Source organism: Megachile rotundata, chromosome 12, assembly GCF_050947335.1.
Source record: "Megachile rotundata isolate GNS110a chromosome 12, iyMegRotu1, whole genome shotgun sequence".
In the NCBI taxonomy this organism is placed as follows: domain Eukaryota; kingdom Metazoa; phylum Arthropoda; class Insecta; order Hymenoptera; family Megachilidae; genus Megachile; species Megachile rotundata.
Genome location: NC_134994.1, coordinates 14,541,288 through 14,560,994, shown reverse-complemented (window position 1 = coordinate 14,560,994; position 19,707 = coordinate 14,541,288). Strand labels below are relative to the sequence as shown.

The 19,707-nt window shown below is 44.0% G+C and overlaps 1 protein-coding gene across 4 annotated transcripts in view; it reads right to left on the bottom strand.

Moving 5' to 3' along the window:
- LOC100876720 (putative receptor-type tyrosine-protein phosphatase mosPTP-1) overlaps positions 1-19,707 on the bottom strand; it is a 289,852-nt gene that overhangs the window by 246,220 nt on the left and 23,925 nt on the right. The window lies entirely within an intron of this gene.

Below are 19,707 nucleotides of genomic sequence, written 5' to 3'. Positions count from 1 at the left end.
CCTTCAATTTTTTTTATATATTTTCCATTCGGCAACATCTTCGTGAAAAGTCATCGATAATCGATAGCTGCCTCTCTATGGAACAACATTCGTATCACGATTATTACAAGCTCGCGACTCGAGTTACCTGATGGAGCGTTCGAAAACTAATGGTTTTTCGAAAGCTTGGAAATTCATTGAAATTCCGACTCGACGAGAGGACGTAACGAGCAACTCGTTCTTGTAAATAGAACAAACGCGAACTGTGATGCTCGCGAGATTCAGCGGATTCTGCTCTCGACTCTATCGGGAGAAAGAAGGAGCGAGATAAAGAAAGGAGATGTACGTTTTTCTGCAGAGATAATACGTTCGATAAACAAACTCCAGGAATTTCACTACGAAAGGGCCGTTTTATCTGAATTTAATCTCTGCACCGCTGCAACGGATTTCTCGTTGAAAATTCATTAAACTGCTATTCGTATTTTAAATCCGCAAGAATCGATGCAATTGTTCTCCACTTTATTGCTTGTATAAACTTTTCAATTTTTTTCACGATACGTGTATATTCCTAAAACAAATTTTGTCCCGCTTCCCGCGTTGCATTGGATCTGTTCTTTAATCTTCGATAACAGAAGTACACGGTTAGAACGGACAGCGAGCAATTAACAAAAATCTCTTAAATAAAGCACCGTTGACCTCGTTTTTGGATATCTCTTCCGACCATTTTTCAACGCGCTGCATTTTTCCGACGCAGAATAAAGCTCTTCGTCAGGAATAACTTGTTCGTCAAAATTCGAGCACCGTTCCAAATGAAATAACGCGAACTTGCCACTCGCCGCAGCGTACCAAATCGCCAAGCGTTAAATAAACACCACAATTTCATTTTTCAGCGCGTTAGTTTGCATTATTGATAAAAACTGGAAGGTATCGAGATTATTTGTTTCAACGGACCGAATTTATCAAGAACTCGCTGTTGCTACTCGGTAAGCTTTTCGACGAGTTTAAAGCGACGGTCAAAGTGTTAAAAGACAACGGAGTCGTGGGTTAAGCCGATCCTTGCCGTTCATTTTCATTCAGGCATCGTACCCTACGGATCAGTGGTCCGTGTATTTATAAAATCGTTCATTATCCGGGCTAATGAAATCCCGGGCAAACGTAGAGCCCGGTAATAATGGCTTTCCCGAAACTTTCCGTTAGCGCCAGGGCTGTCTAACTTTCGCGAACTTCTCAAATGAGAGACGTTTACGTTCCGCGACGTGTAATTTGAAAATTAAATAACGCTGGTACGCCGATAGAATTCTTTTCGTCGGAACGATACCGGACCGACGATCAAGTTTTCCGCGGTTCAGAGGATCGACACGATGGGAGCATACAATTGAATTAACTTTTAATTTGCGCGTATCGAAGAGAAAATCGAAAAAAGAAGAAGAAAAGAAATCAACGCAATAACGCGTTTCTAGAAAACGTGTAACAGTCAGGTATTTAACGCGAAATTAAAAACGTCCAACCTGTCGCACCAACGGCTTTTCCATCGCGAAAAAACTTCGTTAACAGTCGTTTAGCACCGCTAACGAGACAGTCGACATACTTTTACCGACAGAACATATCGTAACCGTGATTTTTTAATTAAATCACTTGGCCGGAAAAGCGTCGTCCAGCAGCGATCGTATCTCGGAAATTTACAAACAGACTCAGCCACGTTGGAACGAGGTGAGCACCGAATATAATTGCGAGCAAATATCGGCCAGGTATCTCGAACCGGCGCCACGATCGATTTCCGATCTTTGATTTAGAATTCGTTCGAGAGTATCTGCCTGGAGATTGCTCGACAGCAAACAGTCGATGCCCGAACCATACACGCGACCGTACGGTATATTGCCATCGGCTGATCGATTACGAATCATCGGGACAATTCATCGAGAAACGCGTGTTCGCGGATGCACGCGTACACGCTCGATTTCGTTGGATTATGCCGTCGATTGATTTTTGCATTTTGACACTTGTAGCGCGATTTGATCGACCGCGAGATATTTACGAGGCGAGATCAACAGATTTCGTTCTCTTCTTTTGTACGTGTTAAACGTTTTCATTCGATATTCGAGTTTATGTCGCTGAAACGAAGTCCGTAATTTTAGACGAGAAATTTAGAGTCTCTCATTTTTTTGATTACGTTCAGTTGAATCGTATTTGGCCTATCAAACGATAACCGGTAGCTACGAATTGATACAATTTGTCAGCACGCGTTGGTAATAAGTTCGATTTCCATTAGATGACCGATAACTAGCAAGACAGGCTGAAGAGTGTACACGAATCAGTGGAATTCATTCAAGAGGTAAAAAAATCTCGATATTGTCGCGTCTCGACGAGCGAGTCGTAAAACCAAAAAGAAACGCCGATGATATACGTTAATCGAGCGATCCTGTTAAAACTGAACGCATTCCATTACGTTAGAATCGAACGATATCCAGCAGCTGGAATTCGACGTGTTTTATCACGAAAGCTATACCGTCGTACAACTTATCTCTCCTTTTATTACACATTTGCTCGCAGTGAAAAAGAAGGATGAACAATGTTCTCGCTTGTTTCGCGTAAAAACAAGCGAACGAATCGTTTGTTAGCGGCGAACGTTCCACTTCTCGAAGCAAATACCGACTACAACGAGAAACAACGATGATGTTTGCCGGCAGTCAGAGAAATCCGCACACTGAGAAACACGAGCGGGAACACAAGGCTAAGCACGCTCCCCTGAAAAGCGAGAAAGTCTGGCCGCGAGGGCAATAGTGCGCGCGGTCGAAACGAACAAGAGGAAAAGGGAAACTTTGTGTTAATTAATGCACACTTTGCAAAACAAAAGCGAGCTTGTAATTGGACTCGTTAGAGTGTGCCGTTCATTGCCTGACTGTTTTTTAAACACACATGGCAAAGCATTTTTACCACGAATTGCTGGCGTTTTCCGGATTCGTTTGTTTATAATCTGTTGCTGGCTCGCTTGAACGGTCCAACGCTGCAATTTTTTACCGTACCTTTGAAATTGTTTCCCCGAGTTTACTATTTCTTCTAATTAGTATGAACCTTTCGTGTAAAAGTCTTACACCCCTGCTACCATGATTTAATCGTTTATTACAGTGTTACGAAGTATGCGAAACAAATTTGTTGATCCCTTTGACAAGACGCTTTGTTAACACTTTCATTTCTATAGGGCTACTTTGCATTTCAAGTCCCAACTTTTCCAAGTTCTCTGCGTCACAGATTCCTCATCTCCCAAATGTAACACGTTCCAATTTTCCCGCGTCTCAAATACATCATCCCCTAAATTTATCGCGTTTCATCTTCTCCTCATCCCAAATTTATCGTATCTCAATTTCCCCGCGTCTCAAATTCCCCGCCTCTCGATTTTCCTACGTCCCAAATTCCGCAAGTTCCAAGTTCTCCACGACCCAAATTCCTCCCATCCCAAGTTCTCCACGTCCCAAATTTCCACGTCCAAGTGGCTGGTCCAATTACCAAGTTCGAAACGAAATAATTCGACGAGCGAAAAATCAATTTTGCGCAGAATCTCTCGTACGCGTTCGATAAAGCGCATAGTTTGCCCTTTTGCCGGCGTGTCAAGAAAACACGACATTTTAATTCACCGGGAACGAAAATGTCGACGCGGAAAGAAGGAAAGGTAGGAGAACCGGGCTCACACGTTCGAACACGTTGTCGACGCGAAAACTATTAGAAGGTAATTTTCATACGTCGGTGCAACGTTTCTCGTTGAACATGGATCGCTGGCAAGCCACGACGGGGCGGTAGGCGAAATTAAAAAAGCTGTTTCAATAAGCAACGCTCTCGGCAACGTTCCACGCGGTGCAACGCAAGCGGTTTCACGCTGTTCGCGACATAATTACGTTCCACGGAAAATAGAAACGCGAAATCATCGACTACGACTTTCTCGAGTGCTTTACGCGTTACAATGTGCGCGGTTAAAGTGTGCGTTGTGCACCTGTGTCAGGGATTACGTCGAGATTGTACGCTATGTGTTTTCCGCACACGTCAAAAACTTAAAAATGTTTTGATGTGTACACGGTTACTTAAAAAAGATATTACGACTCTCTCGAAAATGTTTTCGAAATATCCATCGACTTACGAAAAATTGTGTATCGATACGAAACAACCCTTTCACCTAAAATTTCCTGGACAGTTGCGTCACATACAGCCAATTAATTATTCCTACAACGTGTAGACAACTGAAAATGTAGGGCAAGGGACGAAAATATCAAGTACACCGTTACGAGGCGATAATCGTTTCTCTGTAATATCGGTGTAAAGATGGCAATTGAAGAACGTAGTCATGTAGATAAACGAAAAGTGGATCGACCGCGAAGGAAATACGACTTGGAGGAATACGAGAGACGAGCGTTCGCACGACCCATGACCTATCGCGTGCACGCTAGAAAAAGCGAACAGGCGTGTAAGTGTTTTACAGCATCGGTGCAACTGTGGAGGCGAAATTTATTGCGCCGTTAAAACCGAAAGAACGCCGCAAAGATAGAGAATATGCAAATTGCGTAAGTGAACGTAACACGGAAAACATGTGTGCGAATGCAGCAATTCTGATCATCTCGGGATCGAACTATTCGGGGCACGTTCGATGGACGGCTTTCTTCGAATTCAAGCACGCGTAAATTTGACGTTCTATCGAATATCTATTTCGGCGCGATAGAGAACGGGACAACAACGCGATTGCCAACGATTCCGTTCTGTTGTTGTTAACTTGCAAAATTGAAATACCCGAACGAAATATTATAACCGTGAGTGGCCCGAACGATCGCAATCGCAATTTGGCTCGACGAACGAACAATGATCGTCGTTGAATTCCGTCCAAATAAAATTCTACGATCCCCCGAGCTCTTTTTCATCGTATCAAACGTGTCGATATATCATCGACGGCGGCCTCCGTCAAAATACGATTAAACTGCACGCACCGTTAATCCCCGTGTCGCATCCATTAGCATCGAACAGTCGCGAATTTGTTACACTTCCGATCGACGAAGAACCGATAAGCCGGAATTTACTCGCAACGCCGATCGACTAGTACAGATTACCGAGAATACTGTTTACACGTAGGCTCGAGCGCGAAATATAATTCACAACATTTGCGCAGCAGCTCGCGAAGAAAATACGCAAACACGTAGCGTAACGTATTGCATAAAGCGACAACGGAACAGCCATTCCATACAGATAATGAAACGTAACGCATAGCTGTGTACTTGTCCGCGCGTCTATACATTTCTGCGCAAACATCGCGCAAACGTATGGCCCAATGGATACGCCATCGACGGAAAGCTTCCAAACACGTTCATATTTTCGGATAAAGCGATTAAAGATTCGTGAAAGGTGTTACTTTTTACTTTTCAGCGTGGTACGTATAAAATATTAAGACGTTAAGTTCCAGAATGAATTGCGTTCTTAGCTTCGATACATCTTATTTCCCTTTTTCACCGTGGTAGGTGACGTGTTAATAATTTGCGTTGTCGCGTGTCGTGCCAGCCACGGATATTTCTACTGCGCCAGTATGAAACGAGTTTTACAGTTCACGCAATCGTTTAATTTTATTAGTTACATTTTACGAACGGTTGAAAGGACGACTGGGGCGTGATCGTGTCAGAGATACTTCTATCGAAAGTACTCAGCACCTCGAGGGTTCGAATATAAAGTTTCCCCGACAGAAATGGACGCCTTCGCGTTTTTCCACCGATTAATAACGAGACTCGGTAAAATGCAAATCCGTATTGTTATTATTCGAAGCTATTACGTAAAAACTTAATCACGAGCAGCCGGTGTTTCCGAATACGTCTAGTGTATTATTCATGAGTAGGGTGAAATTATTTTTGCAATTTTTATTATCCTTCGGGGTTAGTAATTAGGGTGTACGAACACGCTTCGCTCGCCGAACGTCTATACGTCTAGACTAGCTCGCGGTGCTGACCTCGTATGTAAATAGAAACGAGACGTTTACACGTTGCCGCGTAATCTTGTCAGAGTCTAATTGGCTAACTTATGACGCGAACAGCCATGAAACAGCGCGTTGATATGTTAACGTAGCACACGAGTTCAGTCTGCAATAATTACAGCGGAAAGTTGGTTCGTGTCGTCGCGGAGATAAGATCGATTAGGTAGTGAAATAACCGAAGAAGGATCGTACTTGGCCGAATTAAATTAGAGGCACCCTTTGTTCGCGGCAAACTTTGCCACCAACTTGTCACCGCGAATGGAAGAAATGACCATCTTCCGCGGTGTCGCTTGCGAACGCGAACAATGTCCCGTTGTACGGCATGACGTTGGAGAAGTGTTAATGACTCGCGTTACCTAAGCACAGTTATCGCGAGAATCTTCTAGCGCTTTCACGACGTTAATTCTCACCGGTCTCTCGTTTATTCGTTCCAGCGTCCTTGGAACGCCTCGTTAATGAAACTATTCCGGAACAATAAGCCTTTCACGAGTCCGCGGCGTCGAAGTTAAAACACGAACGCGAGTTCGCGAAAGATTCGAAGACAAATGGGATCGAAAGTGGTCGGTAAGCGAGGCCTCGTTTAAGGGTAGCAATTCGTGCGGAAGGTGGAAATTTCAGGTACAAGCGGGTAATTGGCCCATGCGCAACGGGGGTTAGCTACTTTAACGGAAATATTCCGGCCTGTTGTGCACGCGCAGCGTGTGTGCATCATGGCTCGATTAATATCCACGCCTATTTGATGCGTTTGCGGCATCTGCGGCTCTCGCGTGGTTATCCATCCATCTAGAAAGTTGTTTGTTGTCGATCGATGCCGCTAATTCTATTAGTTAAGGAATGGTATATCCGCGTGCCGCCACATCGATCCTGCAACTTCTCGCTTTGTCACGATTTTCCTCCGAGCGCACGCCGTGAATTCCGTGGGAGCGTTGAAATCGAATCGTCGCCGATCGTTGCCAGGATTCGACACGATCCTTATTTCTCGTGTTAGCGCTCGCTCCGGGCTCGATGGTAAACGTTCCGGAGAACGCGATGCAAACAACGATACGCCGCGATACGTGCCTCGCTTTTGTGTTTGATCACGCGACAAATCGTCGTTAAGTACGCCACGAGGTAAACGTTAGGCGGACATGCGAGTAAGTTATTTTCTCGGCTTTCTACCCACCGTCTATCGTTCGGAGATTGCACGGTGGTTGAGAAATTTGTATCGTGCCCGTTTCTTTATCGTTGGAATTTCAACACGCCATACGCGTTTGCCAATATCCTAATTGTACGGTAATTGGCATCGAGTATGACGAGAAGCTTGGTAAATCGCTGGTATTAATAACATCGTTAACCAGTGAAATTTCAGAAGGATAACCGTCGAACCGATTAGCCCAGCCGAGATTGATGCGCATCAATTTTCGCGTGACTTGCGTTCACCGCGATCGTTCGTTGGTTACAGCAACCTGAAAATAAATCTTACTCATCCAATGACAGGTAGAAACTTCATAGCGATAGAGTTACCGAGGACAAGCTTCGCTCTCGATCGAATAGGTAATTAGACAACTAGTCGATACGTTTTCGAGATACTGTCTACCGTACATGGAATCTCTTTAACGTTAACTGTCAATAAACCCGCGATAACGTTGCATGACCGCATTTGTGCTGGATATACTATCGCAGCTTGTTACAAAGAGAAAGGGAATCAGCGTTATACCTTTATTCTTCGTTCGTCATTTTTAACGAAGTTTCATTTTTCCGAGAATCAACGTTGTAATCAAAATGATGAAACCTCGAAATTACTCGTTAAAGCGAGGATTTCAAGTAGCACGGAGTTTGAGAAAATCAGTGCTATTGTCTGCTATTACAAAAATTTATCAACGGTCGGAAAGAGTTCATCTCGCGGATGAGAATGTTGCAGTCACGAGACAATTGTGCAATTCTACTTTCGGATGAAACGGATAAGATTTGATCTCGACATTTTTACGTAACGTCTAGTCGTATCTGGATTATGCGAAACGTTCTACCGTATCCGGTAACTGAAACAATTGTTCACGAAACAACGACGAGAAGCATGTGCTGAATTTGCGAGTACGAAATTCGGCGTTTACGGTAAACGGTGTAATGCAGTTTCGCGATACGTAACTATATGTAAACGATTATTCTACATTTATTGGATTTCGCGATACTTTGTTTTGAAGTTAATATCGGGTCATCGATAATCCAATGCTGTAAGCGCGAAATACCGATTGCAAGATCGTATTTTCGTTTTATCTCGAAACTTTCGACTTCGCTTCGCCGTGGAATTGACCAACCACGTAGGTGTTAATGATCCAATCTAATAAGTTGACAAACGACGCGTGTCTCCGGGTGAACGGATTCAACGGGAGTCTAGCCGGTCGAGGCGTGAGAAAATAATTACGCCGTTTCAACAATAACGTACACCTGAATGCATGGAATACCGGTCTCGAGAACTTTCCACCTTTGCTATTTAGTCGAGGTGAAACGCGATGCCGGCGTTCCATTCAGAATTCCTTATGCATGAACCATTTATACAGATGCCTACTAACGTTTGGCTTCGGTTACTCTGTTGGATAGCTACGAATTCTTGGTTCTGCGGAGTTCAACCAGCTCGTTGATTGTATTTTCCAACGGAGTGCATAATGAACTTATTGTTAAAAGGTTTGAGAACATCGACCGACAAAATATGGATTTCCAAAAGAAATTAACACAGCTATTCTTACATTTCTACCATTTTACATCGTCACGGATTACGGTGCAAAAAGAGAATCAGTTATTTTTACCGCGACGGAACTTCGACAATCCATTACCATTTCGAACATCCTACTTACTACCTTTGTAATCATCGAAGTCAAATACCTTCTACGGCACAACGGTTATTAATCTTCGCGGCGAGAGAAACTTTTCGATACAGTTTGCCCATTTATTTCCGTTCACTGGCACGTTATTCGTTAACGATCGATTGCCTCGCGACTCTTTTAATCGTGCTTCTCTCACAGAACTAACGAGACAATTTCATGTCGAAATGATACATTCAGGATTCTATCGAATAACTTCGTCCGATCGTTTATTACGAGAACGTTTGTGGCAAGGAAAAGTTGACATCCGCGCGGAATACTTACTCGACGACAATCATACTCGGAGATGAAGCTGCTTCGAGTGAAGCTTTTCAATGAACTTCCATAACGAAACTGGATAATCGGTGAAACGATAACCGCTCGAGGGTTCATTTACTGTAAAATTATTTTCGGAGAAACAGGATTACGGAGATACGCGAAGAGGTTTCTTATCTTCGGAGACTTCGATTCGACTTTCACCGATCTGTATTCAAGCAACGCAACTCGAATGTTTAAACGAACGCATACCATAATGTTTCTGTTCCATGCACATTCCGATATCGGAAAATATATCGATGATAAAACTATGTAATCGAAAAACTTTCGGATTCTCCGGTTTAGAGCAACGAGTTTCCTTAAACCTGAACCAATTAAAGATTTTCTCGACGATAGAGCAAGTACAAACGTAACAGTTTACAGTTACATCGTAATGCTCTGTCACGCTAAAACTTTATACGATCGTTCTAAACTCCCTTAATACCCTCCGAATTCGCCGAGCACTCGAAAGCCCGGGTACTTGCCGTACTCCGTAACCTCATTCTCTACGACGAAATGTCCAACCCCTTCCGTTACAATTTTTCTAACTCAACACGAGTTAGTCCCTTGAATAGCAAAAATAACGATAGAGCGACGATATGTTCGTCACGATATGATAACATATTACGATCGATAGAAAAGCACGCATTTACGATGTTCCGATGAAACAACGAGCAAAGTACCATTAATTTGCATTTGAAATTTATCGCGGAGCAGTATCGAGCTCGATTCAAAGCCTGGAAGAGAATAAAGTGTTTGCGGAATAATGATGAAAACAATTACTTGGTTAGTTTCATCGATAACGATCTCGCTTTGTTTTCGCAATCCAGCCGGATTCGCACGACTGTTCGTTAGAAAAGTATCGCCGGTAACTCGATTAATTAGCAACGGACAATTATCGAATTACTGCAACCGATACAGCCGGAAGGAACGCCAAGTTGATTGAAACGAGCGTCTACGCTATGGCTCGTTCCGAACCGACGAAACTTTGCGAATTCCTTTTCATTGGTATCATTTAATTGGCTGAACCGGCATTCATTGAAATCAATTCTACAATTACTAACCTGGCGCTTCGGTTCTGGTTAACTTTTTAATTTCTTTTTATCCTACTTTTCTGCTCCCAACTTCCTAACTTCTTCTCCCTTTAACGTTCCGATTTTTTTTCTTTGTTTCCCGTTTTCTGCTTTATTTTCAAAGTTTCGTCGATTGTAAAACTTCCTGCAGATTTTACGATTGTCCGAGGGATTCTTCGATTCTGATTAACTTTTTCATTTTGCCATGAGTTTTCGATTTTTTATCTTGTAAAATTTTCAGTTGCCAATTCGGCGGTTCTATTCTGTTCATTGAGTTCACTACATCGGCAGGATGAATCGTTAATTTCGTCTCGCAAAATCCAAATTCCTGAATCATTGAACGCAGAAAGTGGATGGCACGAGAGTAATCCGGTGAGGTTTTAAAAATTTCAATCCTTCACCGTCGCGCTCAGCCATTCAAACGAAACGACGGATGTTTGCGATCCGTAATTCATAAGATACCGATAATAATAGTTGGAAAATTCTGGGTTACAGCGTTGTCAAACGATTGGAACGGAAGACAATACCGTTTCGCGTGTTCCTAGGAGGCTACGAACGGAACTCAAAGGAACAGGAGCAAGGAAACGAGCGAATCGAAGCGATGTTGTGCCAATTGAATCACATATTTCTTTCCGTTTCAAAGAACGAATACCATCCCCGTTCGGTAGACGCGTTCGCACAGACAAAACTCCGAGCGTAACTGCAAAAGTGACCGTGAAGAGGAAGAGTCTCCGGTCGATTCTGTGCTTTGACGAAAAACAGCTCGATTTTCTATTTCCTTCGCGAAACAAACGGAAGATAGAAAGTCTGACGTTGTTCGCGCAATCGCGGCGATTCGATTTGCCGCTTTTAATTCGAATTCTTTACGCGGAATCTTATCCGACGAAGACGAGTCGATGGCTTAGACAGCGTCCGATTTCACGACGAATGAAAGATATTCTCGAAAACGATGTTCGAGTTCGCGCGACTTGACGAGTCTCCGGATAATTCGAGACCGGAATTTCGCGAACACCGTACGCTCGCGTTTCTACTATTTTCTCTCGTATTTTAGCGATATTTGCTCGAGCACACGGCACGATCTTCAAACAGCCGGAAGAGCTCACGTTTCGCGCTCGCATTATACGCTTCTGTCTAATAAATCAGCGACTCGACGTCGAGATGAACCGGAGACGATTTTTGAACTTTGAATCCGATGGAGGATCCGCTTTGTCATCGACCCGTTTTCATTTAATTCGTCGGCGATAACTTCCTATACCTCGTTCGTCGCTTCTAAAAATTATTTGCAATGCCATTTGCAAACTAGTCACAAAATGTAAACGAATTAACGACACTCAGGATCATCAAAGTTTTATGACCTTTATGCATTGCATAGAAAGATGTTGCGGACAACGGATTAACGCTAAAAGTCGATCGGTTTAATTCGATTCGCCTTGACGTTCTTCATTTTCTAGAACCACGATGGCGACCAAGTCGAGGCAATTATCCGCAGGATGACCGCTGGACTTTGCCAATCAGGAATTCGTATTTCCTCTGGGGCTACGCGGCGCAAGACACCGCGACGCCGACTTCGGTAATCACGAAAAGAAAGTTGAAGGATACTGGAAAACTTATGGCGAAGTATCAGAACTGAAAACACTCGTTAACGATATCGGAAATGGGAATCGGTAGAAATGTCGAAGGCTTTTTAGCAATTATCATCGATGGTACTTGTTTGAGCATTGTTAAAACCTCTCGTGGGCCAAGTCAAATTAATCTTAAATGAAGAAATATTGGAGAGCGAAGAGACATTGAGCGTTTGAGAAAAATCAAACTCGAATAACGAGGTTATATTGGTTTTCACATTTCGTGACTATGAATGTATTCGTTCTAAAAATGCTATCGAATGCTAGATCATTTCGCATACCCTTGAGAATGAAGTTACACGAAATGATTAAAAAAAAACATTGATCGGAAGTTTTAAACATTACAGAGTAATAAAACAACAGAGTTTATCCATTACACGTTAGATAAGGTGGTTAAGCTCGGTTTCCTCTTCATCGCTTGGCGAGACCGCTGGCGGCTACGTTTTGATTGATGCGGAATTAACTGGCGTTGCCAAGTTGCCGCGAACGAGCCGCAAACTTTTCTCGTACGATCGTCAAACATTACTCACTGCTAATAAAACCCGTATCAGGAGCGTTGGAGCGATCGTTTTTTGCTGGAGAGAGGCAGCGTATTCCTCGATACGTCCGAAACTAACGACACCACGGCCACCTGATTGCTTCGCGTTACAACGCGAGGTTATCGCGACGGGTCACGTCCCGCGATGATCGATAACTTCGTCATTTATCGCGTCATAAACCGTGCTCGTCTCTCGCGAGCCTAACCACGGTGTTCCCTTTATCCTCGCCGACGATTACCCTCCTCCTCCGGCCTCGATTGATCGATCGATCACGCAATACCGTAATTACGTATCGTTCGCTAACGATGGAAAAGAAAGTTTGGCCGTTCGGGAACGAATTCATCAGGGTGGTTCTGAAAGACAACGAGCGAGCAGGAAATTCTGTGTCCAACACGCAATTGAATCATTTAGGAAGATCGCGTTCGCTGATCCGACCCGGCCGAGAACTCGGCCGTTCGAGGGAATCGTTTCGAATCGTCGCATTTGCATGGGCAGGAGGTTCTCCACGATTCCTCGAACAATACCGACGTTATCGATAGCTGGCCATTCGAGGGTCTCGTTAAAAAAGAAACTCGGCCACATCCTCGTATTCGTGGACGATTATCGAAGCGCGAATTATTCCGCGCCTCGACGAGCAAATGATAAATAAGAAAAAAGAAGACATAGCCGCTCGTCTGGCCCGTTAAACGAAAACACGGAGCCACGATTCGCTCTCGCTACGTCGAAATATACAGGTCCTTCTGTTCTGTTTTGTTGTGTTCCGGGAGGAAATTTATGCGCATAAAATCTCCATTCGTAAACGCTGACTTCTCCGGCTAAAACCGGGTCGGTTATAAACAAAAGCGTCGTCGGGAAATGAAATGAAAAATAGAAGAAAACAGAAGGGGCGAGAAAAAAAAGAAAGGGAGATCACGCGATTTATCTGACCCGCGCGATTCCGAGTTGCACGGCAATTCCGGTGGCCAGAGTGGAATTAAGCGAGCGCATTAAGTGGCGATAACGACGAGCAGGGAATTTACGAACCGGTCGGGGCAAATTTTTCATCGGATCGGGGAAGAGGGTTGTGGGGCTGCGCGAAGCGCGAAATTAGCACGAAACGAGCTCCAGCGACGCATCGCTGCGCGCGTGTAACGCGAAACTCCTATCTCGACTCGGCATTTATCGTGATTGCAGAGAGAAGAAAGGTACTCCATGGAACTTGACGCGTACACGCAGTGTCCGATATTGAAATCTCGATCGGGTATACGCGACCAATTACACGCTTTCCCGGCGTCGAAATTTTACGCGTCCTTGACTATTTAATACTTTGCCGGACTATTCGACCGACTTAATCGCTTTGAGCGATCAACGAGCTTGGCTGCTTTCGTTCCGAGCGAACCCCATTTCGCTGAAAAGAATTCCAACGTTAATGAACCTTAATGAAATGAACACCTGCAGGATGTTTCAAGTAGAGCATTTATGTGTACCAAGGTAGAACTCGTTGGAAATGGCCACACAATCTGTCCGGATCGTAAAACTGTCATACAAATAAATAACGGAAGAGGAGTCTACGATAAGCAGCCAGTTCGTATTAAAATTTTTCCGAATAGTTTATGCATTCATTTTCGGCGAACTTTCAACTTCAAATTTATATGCAGTTAACGTTATTTCGCGATGTTTCTAGGTCATCAAACTGCATCGGACTTTTAAATAGCGGTTATAAAATCGTTTACCCGGTGTGGAACAACCTAACACGAGGAAGCAAAGCATTTTACGAGCAACATCAAAAATCCCTTATGAATAGCGTTCGAGTCCATTTAGCAAACGTTGAAATTCAGAATAGCAAATTCGCTATTTCTGAATCCTTTATTTTATACAAGCCCGCGCGTACATCTCGGAATCACCCCCGAAGCGAAACGAATCGGTTAGAGGAGCAGCAGAACTCTCGACCGTGACAAATCTCTGTGACGTTGTCGCGTGGCGGCAGAAGCGGAAGCGATCAACGAATCGAGGGATATTCCCTCGGTAAAGTAGAAGAAATCTCGGGAGTCGATGCGACCACACAAGCGTGATGAAATCCTGAATAAAAGGGAGCCCCGTTCTCGTGACGAATCGCAGCGAATTCCCTTCGGCTTCGAATTCATGAACGCTCGGATGTATGAAACGAAGGAAGAGAAACGCGTGGCTAACTGGGGCGTAATTAAATCGAATCGCGTGCCGTCAGCCATTAATGTTGCATCGAATTAACCGACCAGTAGGATGGCCGCGTTAATTCGTATCAATCGTGGATTAATACGGTGCGACACGACGCGAACGATGCATTTAGCCAACCACGATTCTGCCCGACGAAGCGTGCACCAACGTTAATAACGTTGCCGCGACCTGTTATCTTTATTCCGGGGAACGGCAGATTTCCATGAAACGTCGAAATCGTTCCCAGTTGACTAGGAATCAAGCTGAATTCGATCCTCGAACGTTTTTACCTTCGAGCTTGATTCGACAGTGACGATTCGCGGTCACGCATACGAAGAGACTGAGAAAAACGACACCTGCGATATTTGAATGGAAACAAGCGGCACTCGAACGAGATGCATCGCAGGGATAAAGGATCGAATTGAATCGGAATGACATTTGCACAGGGGGACGCTCGATCGATTCGTTTTTCGTGGTTGAAAGCAACGCGGAATTGTGCGGCTTCCCCTTACGGCATTATTGATCCTCTGTGATTGTTTTTATTTTCCGTTTTTTTCCCGTTTTAATGAGTCTTCAAACATTTTCCATTCGTTGCAACGTGCATAAAATAACGGGCGCATGATATCAAATTTGCAACCGTCAAAAATGTAACGTATCGCAAAATATTAATGCAAAATATTCTATCAAAATAATTTGATGGTTGCGCGTATACTATACATATATAATTCAGACCGGTTCATTAAATTTATTTCAATTACAAACAGTAATTTAATTCGTTCCTCCTGCTTCGATCATAATAATATTTCATACCAATATCCGAGAAAACATCATTCATATTTTACCGATTATGGTACGCGATGATTGAATTTCGAGTATGCGAAAATATTGCATCGCATTTCGGGAGCAGTAAAATATTTGCTACGAAGGCTATTCGACGGGAGTTGCGCGAAAAACTTCGTGACTCTTGAATGAGTTCAGGACACGGTTCCGTATCCTAGAAACGGAGGGTTACGCCGTTACACGGACGGTAAATAGGAGGGGAAAAAAAACTTTGACTTCGCCTCGTGCCAAGCGTTCCTGACCTTGCACAAGCGACGTCGTATTTTCGCGTTCCTGGCTTCGCCATTGGGGAGAACCGTGTGTGCCTCGTACGAGTCAGGACGAAACGAGGACGAAACTGGGGTGGAAACAGTGTCGGGAGCGAAACCGTTGATCTCGTAAGGAACGAGATCAAATCCGTGAAATAATCTGGGAGACGAGTTCTCCACTCTGAATAGTTTAACGCAGTCACGAAACTCTGCGCGTCGAAAAGTAGGGAAAATGATTGAACCGAATAGGGAATTATGCATAAAATAACTCGTATACGATCGCAAAGTGTTATTATTCGTTGAACATCGCGCTAACCTTGCTCGATCGTGTCTGAACAAATGTTTACTAGCACAGAACGTGTCCGTTCATGCGATCACCAGGACACACCGGGTGTTGCATATTTGACAGGCTGCATCGCGCTCGACAAAGCGGATAAACGTTGGGATGGGCAAAAGGTAGCGACAGAAAGAACGAAAAACGAACGGAAAAAGGAAAAAACTGGTAGCAGAATAAATGGGAGAAGTGTTGCTTTTATCTCGCGTTTGATTGAAATCGCATCGAACACCGTCGAGATAGCGGACCCTCGTCAAAAGGATTTCGCACAGACCGCGATAAAATTGAAAAACGCGACGGTTATCCAATTAAGGGAACTACGAACCCATCGGCGCCAAGATTGATGCAGATTGCGGTCTCTGATACGGGGACAGAGTGAACGACGCGGCGGTCAAACGACCGCGAATCATTGCAATTTCGAACAGACCGATACTACACAGAGCCTTCTACGATGGATGGAGGCGAAAGGAAGACGCGGCTGTCACGGTGTCAATCGCGTGGAACCGCACTTTCATATTTAGCCAGTCATTCATATATCGCGATAGTGGTTGTAACCGCTTTCGGTGCCGAGTGACTGAGTGATCATTTCATGGGTTAATAATCGTAGTACTACGTTTGAAAACTCGACTGCACTTTATGGGTATACTGTTGAATTCTTTAAAAGAATCGAATTGTAGCTTTTCTTAACTTCACTCGAGGGTAGTGAAGTTACGCGAGGACCTTGTGGATGGATGATTGGAAATTGTTTCTAAAAATCAGATCTGATAAAAATATGATGTTTGGATTGTTCGGACAATGTAACTCTGAGGATGATATAATTCTGAAGGGTAGTATCGAGCGGTAGTAATTGTTTAAGCGGTATCCAAATATTAATATGAGTCACTGTGAGCACAGAGGATCGTCGTGGTGACCTCTGATCTGGCGCTCGTTCGTATAACGCTGAATTATCGTAGACATAATAGGGCTGACACCGCATCGGCACCCTTCCTCGATGGGTATCGCCACAGCATCCCGTCCTGCGCATTTACGGCCGTGGTTATTGACACTGTATTTCGGTGCTGTCATATGCGCACACACATTGACGAACACTCTCGTGCATCTACCCACTCTCCGTGTGTACGAGGGATGTTACGTGGCCCACTGTGCTGGTAAACTCGTGTCGCTGAATCGACGGGGCAAACAAATCCATCAGTCAGAAACTAGAACCGCGGGTATCAACCTCGTCTCCGCTACCCCTCGCTCTTCTATTTGGCTAAAAGCCAGCTCGGTTATTATTTCTGTCCGGATTCGAAATATTCGTTGCGTGTTGTTCGAGTTGTTGGACGAACGTTAGACGAGTCGATGCGACCGCGAACACCTAACTCGGGATCGAGAGGAGAAAAAAGAACACGGCTCCGAAAGTTGCTACAATGAATCGTTCGCTGAAATCCGAGGGGTCGAGGTTCGCAAATTACCCCGTAAAAGTGCATTCCACGAACGGCGACGTCTCGCGTGTTCCACGGTTACGAGTTTATCGTGCCTCTATCTTTCTCTCGGTTATGCAAATCATATTTTCCGAGCACGTTCGATAGCCGCGCAATTTATCATGCTCCGATTCAATCGACGACTCTTTCCGACTACCGCGATCGGCTACGATAATCGATTTAATTAGCTCGACAACGAAAACAACGAGCGTTTCTGGTGGACGCGAGGCGTACAGCAGCGCGGGAGTTTCGGACTTCTCGCGAGCCTCGCGTCAAGAGCACTTTGTTGATTGCTTAATCGACTAATTGAGGGATCAGCCGTCGTGCTCCGTCTATGCGTGCACACGATCCGACGGAACTTTCGTATTCCGACAGAGACGAGTTACACGCAACGATGATACCCTCCTCCTCTGAAATCGCGCGCGTTTCCCGAAGTAGTCGTCCCGGATCGCGAACAAGATCGAGATTGCCGAGCCCCGACAATCGTTTCGTCGTCCATCTCCTCTCGATCTCTTCTCTTTCGTTTCGTCGCGCGACGCAGGGTCGCACAATTTCACTTAACTCGATTAAACCGCGAGGCAAGCGGTTTTTCCCCTCTTTTCCTCGTCGCTCGAAACCTCTGCGGTCTTCGTGATTTACTCCCGATATTGCTGTCGGAACGATATTTTATCCGAGATTGAAAAACCCGCGATGGCACGATCACGACATACGAAGAAACTCGCGCGCGCGAGAAAGACGGGACATCGATCCACATGATTTATAACGTATGACTCATCGATGAGAAACCCTCCATCGATCTGTCTATTCGCCAGACACATTTCCCGTAATTATTCGTGACATCGGGAGAATCCGGCAGACACGCGAAATTGAAAATTGACTTTTTGTTTTTGATCAACTGGAAAGAGATTGTCATTAAAAATTATCGAATGAAAGAACACTCATCCTGCCTTCAATTCTGACTATTTTCACATAATTTACGTGCCGTTAGAATTTAACGTATGGCGTATAACAAAATAAAAAAAACTGTGCTGCAATATTTAATTACAGAAAAATTCCAACTATACGGGAACACGCTTTGATTTCACCTTCCAACTGATTTAATTTAAAGTTGAAAAAGTAACTCTCGTTTAATTAAAACGTTTCCCATAAACGTCCTGGGCTATCGATGTATGATTGCGCCCGCGTGAGCAAGGCAAGAGTTAACTTTTGAGACATAAAAAGTTAATTCGAATTGTTTACCATAAATTATTCGAATCATAACGCAGCATTGTAATCGCAAACCTATTGGAAAATTCTCTTGAGAGATAACAGAAGCTTCGAAGCAGTCGTGTGGCTAATTATTGCAACTTCCGGGAACGCGTTTACCGGCACGCGAGTATGTTAACTCTTCGCGCTCCAGTTCGCATTTAATTACATCGTTAACCTGCCTGTTTTCTATCGTCGCCTTGGCGGTCTAAACTTCCGACATGATATCCAGCAAATACATACCCACATTTTGTTGTTGTTGTTGTCTCGAATGATTTACAATGTAAAGCGTTTAATAGCGTTACAAATTATTTTCGATGCTTTATGCGTTCTAACTAAATAACCTTTCATTCTGATTCCCATGAGCGGTAAAGGGTTTATCTTATTTCCTCATGAATTTTTCTTTTCCTATGGGCAACTGATTTATACGAAGGTTACGCAACATATTTTTCCCCTTCGGGCACTTTATCTTGCCTGTAATAATGTACTTCGTTAACCCGTTTTCATTCGTGATTTTCTTTCAAAGACAGTACGTAATTCGAAATCCTTTTTGTTCGACTAATTTATCTACGTTGAAGCTGGCACAACTTTAGCGACATTGCATGTACGTTCTATGCAACCTCCAGTTATCTTCGACTGTGCAAATTCAACAAAAACATAAACAGCTTCGTCGCTACAGGTGTCACAGTATCATAAAACAAATAATTAATTAAACAACTTTGTCAGGGATATTCTTAATAACTTTCCGAGTCTGGCAGGTACACTCGCAATCGAGTTACTTGAGAAATTTCTCTTTCCCGGCAAGGCACGCTCGAGGCGCAAAAGGTTAATGAGCTATTTACTATTATTTGCAAAATTGCCGTATTTCCCGTTTCACAGCGGAGAACAAAACTTCAAACAATCGTGACGTATCGTTTAACAATACACTCGTATGTGCCAGGCAGCGTTCAATAACACGTGCTTAATTGCAACACGTTCAGACCACGAAGGTGACTGCTCGGGAAGAGTACACTTTCCGCGAACAAGTCACTCGAGCGAACTCGCG